Source organism: Heterocephalus glaber, unplaced genomic scaffold (genome assembly GCF_053883595.1).
Source record: "Heterocephalus glaber isolate CG9 unplaced genomic scaffold, H.glaber_assembly_v1.0 deba00001577, whole genome shotgun sequence".
Classification (NCBI taxonomy): Eukaryota; Metazoa; Chordata; class Mammalia; order Rodentia; family Bathyergidae; genus Heterocephalus; species Heterocephalus glaber.
The window spans coordinates 25,083,776-25,094,483 of NW_028258358.1; the positions used below are offsets into that span (position 1 = coordinate 25,083,776).

At 35.7% G+C, this 10,708-nt stretch overlaps 1 pseudogene; it reads left to right on the forward strand.

Moving 5' to 3' along the window:
• The first annotated feature begins 4,928 nt into the window (after positions 1-4,928).
• LOC101697653 (protein LSM14 homolog A pseudogene) lies at positions 4,929-8,358 on the forward strand (annotated as a pseudogene).
• The last annotated feature ends 2,350 nt before the right edge of the window (positions 8,359-10,708 follow it).

Sequence of the window (10,708 nt, forward strand, 5' to 3'; positions counted from 1 at the left end):
ATAAATGAGGAGGAGACACACTGGTGTTTCCATGGTAACAGAGTGGTTAACCAGTTGCTGTAGCACCATGGTAACAGAAAAAGAAAGAGTATGGGGTACATACAAAATACAAACTTACAAAATTAAAAGTTTCACAAAATTAAAACATTGCTATGGGTAAAAATGGCACTGATAGTGAAAATCCATACTTTCCTAATTCTATTTGGGATCAGAATACTCCTTACAGTGCTTGATTAATGGAGACCTGGAGAAATCTATTGTTGCAATTTTTGTGTAGACTATTGTCATTGTTAAAATATAATTTGCTGTTCTTTCTAAAAGTTTTAATAAATGATATGAGATGATGTTTGAACAAATGCTCTTTAAATCATGAAGAGCTGCATAAATTCACCATTAGTTGTTTCAAATCTTGCTCATAACACTCTGGTACTTGTTATTATTTCTCATATATATGTCTTTGGATAAAAATATTTTTTGGTTCATTTTAATTTTGCACAGGAAGCTTGCTTGCTTAAAAATTTGTTTCAAATATTTAAGTCTAGTTTTCTTTTTCCACACGAGATAGAGTAAGGGTTCCTACCCACCCAACAAGGAATGCAGTGGGAGCGAAGAGAGTGCAGCTATGGCCTGTGATCATTCCTCTGAGATCAGAAAAAGTTGGATCTGATGATCGAACTCCTTGGGATTTTTTAACTGTTTACATAAAGATCTGGTCTACTGGACTATGTCTGAGACAAACATTTTCTTTATATGAAGATTAAATTCATAGAGGAGCATAATGTTTTTACTGTTACTTTATGTCTACTTTTAGAAAATTGTTTTAAATACAGTTGAATCCCCAGTGTCTGATAAAACACATCGACCACCATTTGAAAGGCATGGAAATTTTCCTTTGAGGCCTCTTGACATGGTTTAAGACAGAGTCACACTATGTAGTTCAGGCTGGCCTTGAACTCATGGTGATCCTCCTGCCTCGGCCTCCCAAATGCTGACTGTCCCTGATACTGATATCAAGAATCTTGGTTAATTCACTCAACAAAATAGAAAGGATAATATTCAAACTCTTTTGTTTGTTTCTATGAAAAGAAAATGCTGATTCTGGGGCATTCCCATAAACATGCTCACCTGGTTTCCAATCTTATTTCGGGTTCTGTTTCCAAGTTGAATAAACTACATGTCTACTTTATTTTACCCTCGAAAATTGGAAATTACCATTTTCAATTGTTAAGCTATCACAGAGAATTGGAAGACTAAATGAAATAATAAATGCAAAATGATTAAAAAGTACTGTGAAAAATGCATACGGAAAGTGATAGCTGTCATTTTAAGGGAAAGAAACATTTATTTTTATTTGAAAACACCTTAGTTACAATGGACAGGAAAATACACCATTAAAGATAATGAATACATTCAGAAATAAGAACTATATGATTTCTTATACTATTTCTATTTCTTCCTGTTTGAAAAACAGAAAAGATTTACTTCTCAGACTTATGAATAACACATCATACAAAAAATATTTATTCTTGCCAAGCATAGATAGTAGAGAAGTTTTGGATCAGATATATTGATTGTCATAAAATTTTCCAGACAGCCCACAGTTTTTTCATACTTTTGCAATATCTTTTCTTCAAAATTTTGCCTTTAATAAAATATTGCTATATGCAGGTAATTCCATTTGATTTCTTAGGGGATTATTCCTCTGTAAGTAGAAAGTTGTTTTTACAAAGCTATTTCACATTTGTGATTACTGGCTAGGTGCAAATTATTGCTTCAGGTAAGATGTACCCCATTGGCAGCAATTGAATAATCAACCAAACAGTCATATGATGGGCCACAAACCTGGGTTCTAATTTCTGCTTCTGTTAAATATTAGCTGCAACCATATGGCAAATCACCGGAATATCTCTATTAGTAAAATTATGAGAAAATAACCTAAATTTCAAAATTTGGTCAATACTAGTTTTAAAGTGGATAATGGGTATAATGTATTAGAAATATAATAGAAATTAATTTAGTGATAATATTAAGAACAAAACAAATAAATACTTAGGATTCTTTACAGCTTTCAATATCGTTTCCCTTAGCAGTTACATCAGTTTCCATATGCTAAAAAGGTCAAATACCTATTATTAAAATTGCAGAATTTTATTACTTTAACCTTTTTTTTTTACTTTACCTTTGTAAAGGCCAGAATAATTTAGTATGCAAGACTTTAAAATTATTTATTGAGACACCATCCTAATTTTATGTATTGATGCCATGTAATGTGAGAGATCTTTCTTTTGCAAGTGAATTAATCATTGGCACCAAGGAGATGAGATTCATTTTTCTTATTTTGGTACCAGAGATTGAACTCGGGACCTTATGACACAGGCGGTGAACCACGGAGCTAAATCCCTGGCGCAAATCAGATTCTTTGACTGAAGGGTAATCAAGTTTATCCACTGTTATAGGAAGAAGCAGTTTAGTATTTTAAGTATCACTCCCAGTCCATAAAGAATGGGCTGCTATTTAAAATGGTAAAAAAAAATTTTTGCTATCAAAAAAAGAATAAATATGAGAAAAGGAAAAAAATGGAAACAAAGTCTTTGTAATAAGGGAGGGGTGGAGGGGTTGAAGGGAGGGCAGGAAATGGGGAAAAAAATAAGAATCAAGATATATCATGTACAGGTACAAATTCCCAATGCCAAATGTCATCATATTGTATACTTAAAATGTACCAATAAACTTAATGAATAAAAACTAAAAACTAAAAATAAAACCAAGCACAAAAACAAAATGGTGAAGATGATGTTGTTTGACCATATATATGCATGTGTGCATGTATACATATGTGTACAAAGTATAAAATTAGTTTGATAACATGAACAGCTGTTATTTTTACTTACTCTATGTCAGTGATGGTGAATGTTTTAGTCACTGAGTACCCAATCTGCAACCCAAAACCCACTTATTGATTGCAAAGTGCCAACACTGCAATTAAACTTGAATGCTGAGGTTTTGTTAGGAAAAACAACTCATAAGTTAACATCGTTTGTCTTAAAAGAAAGACACAATGACACATGGGACATAGGTTCACCACTACTGCGCTATGTAATAGGGGCTTGATATAATGATTGCAGATTAAAGGTTTTCCCCAATGTTCTTGAAATTCCTCAGTGGATCATACAATTCAAGGAAAAAAATATGAACTATCCCCCTCTTAAATGGGACATCAGGATTTAATACCCAGATACTTCCCTCACTAGTGTCTTGTGAATCTTGATGATCTATATAATGTAATTATAATAACCACTACTTATGTGGTGCTCTTAAAAATGCTGGTCAGGTCTCTCATCCTTCTGTCTGCCTATCTATTGATCTATCTATCAATCCACAAAAACCAGTGAACTAGAAACTGTCATTATTCACAAGTGAAGAAAAGCTGGCAAAGGTCTAAAGTTATACAGCTTGGAAGTCTTAAAGACAGGCCTCCCACCTTGGAGTGACTCAAGAACCCTGTAGTCTAAGGTCCTAACCTTCAAACTATTCCACCTGCTTCACAGACAAGTGATTTGTGATTTGTTTTGGTTTCCTTTGGCAAAGTAGTCACCAAAAGTGTAAACTGATACATCAATCAAATATTTTTAAAGGTCTCCGTCTGTCAATACATTGTAGACAAGAGAGAAGTTCAGAAAACAGCCAAATCCTCTGTAAACAAAAGCAAAAAGGAGTTAAAATTTTTGGAAAATTAAGTGTTGCACAAAGCAATTTCTTCATCATCAACTAGTTAAAAGAAACACCGAGAAAAACTGTGATCAATAAAAGTAGATAAAAATCCACTCTTTTGTTGAGAATCAGATTAGGGGCATGATCAATGTAATTTATATTAAAAAGCCTCACAGTATCCTAAGTGTGTATAACTAAGTAAATCTTTCCATTGGACCAAATTTCTAAGTGAAATGAGAACAAAGGTGTAATTATTCTGTAATTCCAGATAAATTTAAAGTACTTTCAATTAATCTGAAAAAAGGATAAAATGATCATTTTAAATGGACATTTGCGAGTAGGGTGGATCCCTTCCTGCATCTGAAGACAAGCATTCTGACCAAAATGGTACTCTTGTGAGGTTTCAAAAGCAAAGTACATAATGTGAATTATGTACACTATACAATACAAAATGAATAAAAATTGCATTATATCTAATATTTCACCACCAAAACAATTTTGCAAAATAAAATAAGTTACTAAATTCTAACCAAAAGAAATTCTTTGTCTAAAAATTGGTATTCCAGCAAAATGTTCACCAACTATGAGAAGAAAATAAACATATTTTTGGATATACAGAGAGAGAAAGTTTACCTCTCACAATGTTCCTTAATAAAAATGTCAAATGAGCACCCATTCAGACAGAGCAACAACAAAAATCAAGTAAGAAAACAGGGCTCAAAAAGCAGGACGTATTTCAGAGCATAAAGAATAAAAACTGTGATGCAAGCTTTGGACCTCTCCTAGATAGTGATTTTTCATACTGAACAAAAGTTCACAGATTGTAAGAAGAATTTTTCTGTAAGTCAATGGATTTTCTGAAGCAGAATTAGATATTTGGATAGTGTTAGTAATAAGATATGAACAAATTATTCTTTTGTCAACAAAAACCCAATAAATCCTATGGGTCCTTGCATCTATAAAAGACATAGTCCAGATAAAAAGAAACCATAATCCTGAAATAGAGTTATTCATATAATTTTTAAAATGTTGCTCAATTGATCACGTTTTAAATGTTTACTAACAGCTGAGTTTTTGTGATAATTTTTTGTCTATTTAAATAAATCCTTCCAGGCCTGTCCAGTTTGCCCTGCGTTGCCGCCGCTGCTGCTGCAGCCGCCGCCCCCGCGCCGCGGTTTGAGGGCGGGAGGCTGGGGGAGGGTAGCGGAGCCGGCGACGCCGCCATGTTGGGTCTGAGGCGGCTGCTGTAGGCGCCGACGGAGCGAGCGAGCAGACGAGCGGAGCGGCGACAGCGGAGTGGGATCTGCCTCTCTGCAAGCGGCCCGGAGCGGTGGCGGCGCCATGAGCGGGGGCACTCCTTACATTGGCAGTAAGATCAGCCTCATCTCTAAGGCGGAGATCCGCTACGAGGGCATCCTCTACACCATCGACACCGAGAACTCCACCGTGGCCCTCGCCAAAGTTCGATCCTTTGGTACAGAAGACAGACCAACAGATCGTCCGATACCACCTCGAGATGAAGTCTTTGAATACATTATATTCCGCGGGAGTGATATTAAAGACCTCACTGTTTGTGAGCCACCAAAACCACAATGTTCTTTGCCTCAGGACCCAGCTATTGTTCAGTCTTCATTAGGTTCATCTACTTCTTCATTCCAGTCAGTGGGAGTGGGTTCCTATGGACCTTTTGGCAGGATGCCGACATACAGCCAGTTCAGTCCAGGTTCATTGGTTGGGCAACAGTTTAGTGCCGTTGGTGTTGCTGGAAGTTCTTTGACCTCCTTTGGAGCAGAAACGTCGAACAGCAGTAACTTATCCCAAAGTAGTGCAGTTGGATCTGCCTTTACACAGGACACGAGATCTATAAAAACACAGTTATCTCAAGGTCGTTCAAGCCCTCAGTTAGACCCTTTGAGAAAAAGTCCAACCATGGAGCAAGCAGTACAGACCGCCTCGGCCCACTTACCTGCTCCAGCACCTGTTGGGAGAAGGAGCCCTATATCAAGCAGGCCTTTGCCATCCACCAGCCAAAAAGCATTAGAGAATCAAGACCACAGGCGAGCTGAAGTCCACAAAGTTCCAAGGCCAGAAAATGAGCAACTCAGAAATGATAGCAAGAGAAAAATAGTTCCAGGCGCTCCTTCCACTCCAAGGAGAGGGCGTGGAGGTCATCGAGGTGGCCGGGGAAGGTTTGGTATTCGGCGAGATGGTCCAATGAAATTTGAGAAAGACTTTGACTTCGACAGTGCAAATGCACAATTTAACAAAGAGGAGATTGACAGAGAATTTCATAATAAGCTTAAATTAAAAGAAGATAAACTTGAGAAACAAGAGAAACCTGTAAATGGTGAAGATAAAGGAGACTCGAGAGTTGATACCCAAAACAGTGAAGGAAATGCTGATGAAGAAGACCCACTTGGACCTAATTGCTATTATGACAAAACTAAATCCTTCTTTGATAATATTTCTTGTGATGATAACAGAGAACGGAGACCAACCTGGGCTGAAGAAAGGAGACTAAATGCTGAAACTTGGAATTCCACTTCATCCAAACCGTGGCTGTGGAGGGTACAGCGGAGGGAGAGGAGGTCTTGGTTTTCGTGGTGGCAGAGGACGTGGTGGTGGCAGAGGTGGTACCTTCACTACTCCTCGGGGATTTCGTGGTGGATTCAGCGGAGGTCGTGGAGGAAGAGAGTTTGCAGATTTTGAATATAGGAAAGAGAACAAAGTTGCTGCATAGTCTTCAAACAAGTCTTTGAAAATAGGTGAATTTGTAGCTCTTCATGGTCCTGAAAATTGATTCAGTCTTTGTGAAGAATGAAGAAATGAATTTGCTGTATATTTGTCACCGGCACTGGGTTTTGTTTGTTTATTTTTCTGCTTAATTTCAACGATACAACACAGTTAATTTTTGGGGGGAGGAAGGCTCATCTTCATTTGATCTTAGCCAAAAGGCGGAGAAGCGACTGGGGAAGGCTCATCTTTATAAATAAGCATTAAATATATTTGGAATAGCAGAAGGTTAAGTAATTTCTTATGTATAGTTAAACTAAAGCAGTACTTCAATGGGACTTATAAGTATTTTTTCATCACTGAGAGGATTTTTCTTATCACTAAATTGTATTTAGCAATTATTACAAGTTGCCTACAGATAGGGCCGTGATACTGTGTTTTGAGCCCCAGAAGGTTGTGCGTGTGTGTTTGTATGTATGTGTGTGTGTCTCTTTTTTCTTTCTTTTTGGAAATCTTATGAGGTAGCTTATTTCGTCAGTTAGGGTGCTGGATGGTAGAGAATTTTGTCAGTCAACTATGTACACACAGTAAATACTGTTTCTTAGGCAAAGGTAACTTTTTTAGATAGTTGTAAAATTCCATTATATTCCATTGCCAACGAAACATTAAGAACTTTGTATAGCTGTATAAAAAGCAACTAATTTTTTAAAGAATGAACATTTTAAAGTCAGCAAACATACTGTGTCTTTGCAGAAGTTGATGTGCTGAGGAGCAAAGTTATGAGTGGGTCTCTTTTTTTTCTTAGCTTTCCAGGCTTAAGATTTTTTAATTTCTGTTTTTAATGTTTTGAATATAAATGAAGATTTGATACATTCTTCCAAAGGGGTAAATTATTCATGCTCAGTCTAAGAACTTCATTTTGTAGCAAATGATGTATCACAGGATTTGTTCAAATAATAGATATTTTCAGTATACAAATGTAAATAATCATAGATAAGAATGTACTTCGCTGTATTTTCAAATAAGTAACCCTCCCCCCTTTTTAAGACATTGAAACTAGGTATCAATTAACCTGTTCTTCCTGATATACCTGGAATTTTGTTGTGATAATGATTCATTCCATTAATTTCAAAAAGAATTCAGAGTGTTCAAAATTATTTTGGCAAACATAATCTGTATCACATCATTAACACTTTTCCTTGGGTCTGTGACCCACAAATGACTCAGAATAGAGTTCATTGCTAATTATAAATTCTAATCAGTCTTTTTGATATTTTAGCTATCATGGAAAAAATTAGCTACTTTTGTGTTTTTATGAAGCCCATGGAGTAAAGATACCCAAAGATTTAAATATTTTTATCTATTTTGATTTTTGTTAACATTACTCTTGAACCGGGGATTTAGCTTAGTGGTTTTTCCGCCTGCCTCGCAAGCAGAAGGACCTGAGTTCGATCCCCAGTACCAAAAAAAAAGCATTACTCTTAAAACATCCAGTAATAATAAAGGTATAGAAAACTGCACGGTAGCAGAATTGGAATATTTAAAGATGGTTGATATTTTTAATTTTAATTTTATATCTTTTGTATAGCTCTACAACGAAATGTTTTGTAATTTGCTTTCATTACTAAAATCCAGTATTTGGCAGCCATAGTTTAGATAATATTGTTTAGGACTATTTGTTTGCATGTTAACAACAGAATCTTTGGAGGACCCACAAATCATGATACTGAACACATTTCTGAGGCATTCTGAGCATCACAGCAAGTGCTATGGCAATAGTTAACTAGACTGGGATGTTCCAGGCTGATTTCAAGAAGAAAACTGTAAATAACAGTTCTCTGTGCTCTGAAAGAATGAGTTCATGTGTTTTCCCAGCCCTCTGGGTCACTGACTGGGGGCATTTGTTGTCCCAGTAACAACTGGCAGCATGGCATACCTGCAGTGCACCTTAATCTTAGCAAGGTTTTAATTCTAAAACAGAATAAAACTGTTAAATAAAAATAAATAAATAAATAAATCCTTCCAATACTTATATAATTAAAAGTTTGCAAATTTTTTGATTGGTTTTCAATTATTTAACCACTTCTTTAAACACAGTGTATTTACAGTTACAAACCAGAACTTTTTAGTTTAAACCTCAGCAATAAGTATGTCAAGATATAGTTGGAAATAGACAAGAAATACAAGACTTAAGATGTTAATTGTAATTTATAGGATTCAAGATATGCAAGATATGTTATTTAAAATTCATAAGCAAAGAAGAATGTAAATCAGTAATCAAAACCATAAGAAAGATGGTGCCAAATGATCTATATGATAGCAGTGAACTGTTTATATTTTGTAAGTGAATAGGTAAAAATAACCAAAAAGTAAAGGAAAATCCAGAAGCCAAGTATTCACTGAGGAATGAATTAGTTTGCTAGAAGGTCCATGACAAAGCACCACAAATCAAAGTTCCAAAATACTCCTCAATATTTTATTACACAGGCTTACAGAATTCAGGGAACATTTTACTCAGTATTATAGGTTTATGATAAAAGGTACATATATACAACCAGATGAAGAGCTTTATAAGGCAAAATTCTGAAGGCTCTTGATCTTTCTGTCCCTATGGAGTTGGGATTTGCCACTCTTCTGTCATGTGGATACATTCACCAACCCAGAAGCTCTTCAAATCCCATAGTTAAGGGATTTCAGTGGAGACTTCACCACATAGGCATGACTGGTTATTAACTCAATCTTTAGTCCTTCTCCTCTCTCCAAAAGAAGGGAACTGGGACGAAGAGTTTCAAGGTTCTAATCATGGTCTTTCTGGTGATGAGCTGCCATCTTGAAGCTATTCAGGAGCCCAATAAGAGTTGCCTCATTAGAATAAAAAATATATCCCCACCCAAGGAATTTCAAGAGACTTAGACATGCTATGCAATATATCCCTATCACTCATATCATTCAGGTTATTTTAAGTGTTTTAGGAGCACTGTGTGAGGAATCAGGGATGGAGAGCAAGTATACATTTATTATTATATCACACAACAATAATCTCTTTAGCAGATAGTTGCCTAGCCTTACCTACCCTTGACATTCTCTCGAAACATATTGTTTTGCAGTATTTATAAGCTGATAGTTTACAGATTTTCATTTCTGACTCATTTTTGCTTAACAATTCTTTCAATTTATCTTTTATGAACTCTAATATTTTACTGTAAGGAGTGTCTTCAACACTTCTTTTTCTTTTTGAGATCTCCTTAGGCAACCATCTAAGTTTACCACATAAAAATTCTGCTTTCTAAAACATATTGCTAAGCAACTAAGCCAAATTTTTTATCTCCTTATAACAGCAATCACTGTTCTTCCACATTCAAACATGTTCTGAAATTCTATCTGGACTCTCACAGGAAGCCCCTTTACCGTTTACATTTCTAACAACATCCTTTCATGATGACATACGTATTCTCTTTAAAAAATTATTTTTAATAGCCAGGCATGGTGGCATACGCCTGTAATCCCAGCACTCTGGAGGCTGAAGCAGGAGGCTCACCACAAGTTCGAGGCCAACCTGGGCTACATAGTGAGTTCAAGGCCATCTTGAACTGCACAGCGAGTCTCAAAAAACCAAACAACATAAAAAAATATTTTTTAAATAATTAAAGCTTTCTTTATAGCTCTCATCTTTCTGTCTCTGAGCATTCAACATAACTGTCTTCAATGTCAGCACTTCTGCCAACTCTCTCCTATGCACTGCAGGTTTTTCCTAAAATGCACACTTGAACACTCTTCCAGCCTCTATACTTGGTTGCAAAGCCATTTCTTCAACTTTAGTATTTGTTATAATAGTTTCCTACTTCAGGTATCAAAATATATTCGTTTTCTAAGGTTTCAATAACAAACTACCACAATTCCAGAGCAATCTGAGATAAAGGTGTGAGAGTCAGTTTTCACTGAGACTTTTGTGGTCTTATAGAGGCTGTCTACTTTGTATGTCTTTATATATATTACGAGGCCCTGTATTTCAAATTTCCTCATTTTATAAGGACCACTGTAAGATTAGAGCCCACTCTAATGATTTTAATTAAATACCTCTTTAAAGATCTTCTTTACAAATATTTTCATATTTTGATATCTCAAAATACGAATTTTGGGAGAATGTATTTAAGTCATAATAGTTGGGAATACTAGAGTATAGCAAAGATGACTAGTTTTCTAGTTAATACTAATCTCTTCTTAGTAACACAACTCTAATTTTATTCCAAGAGACAATATACAT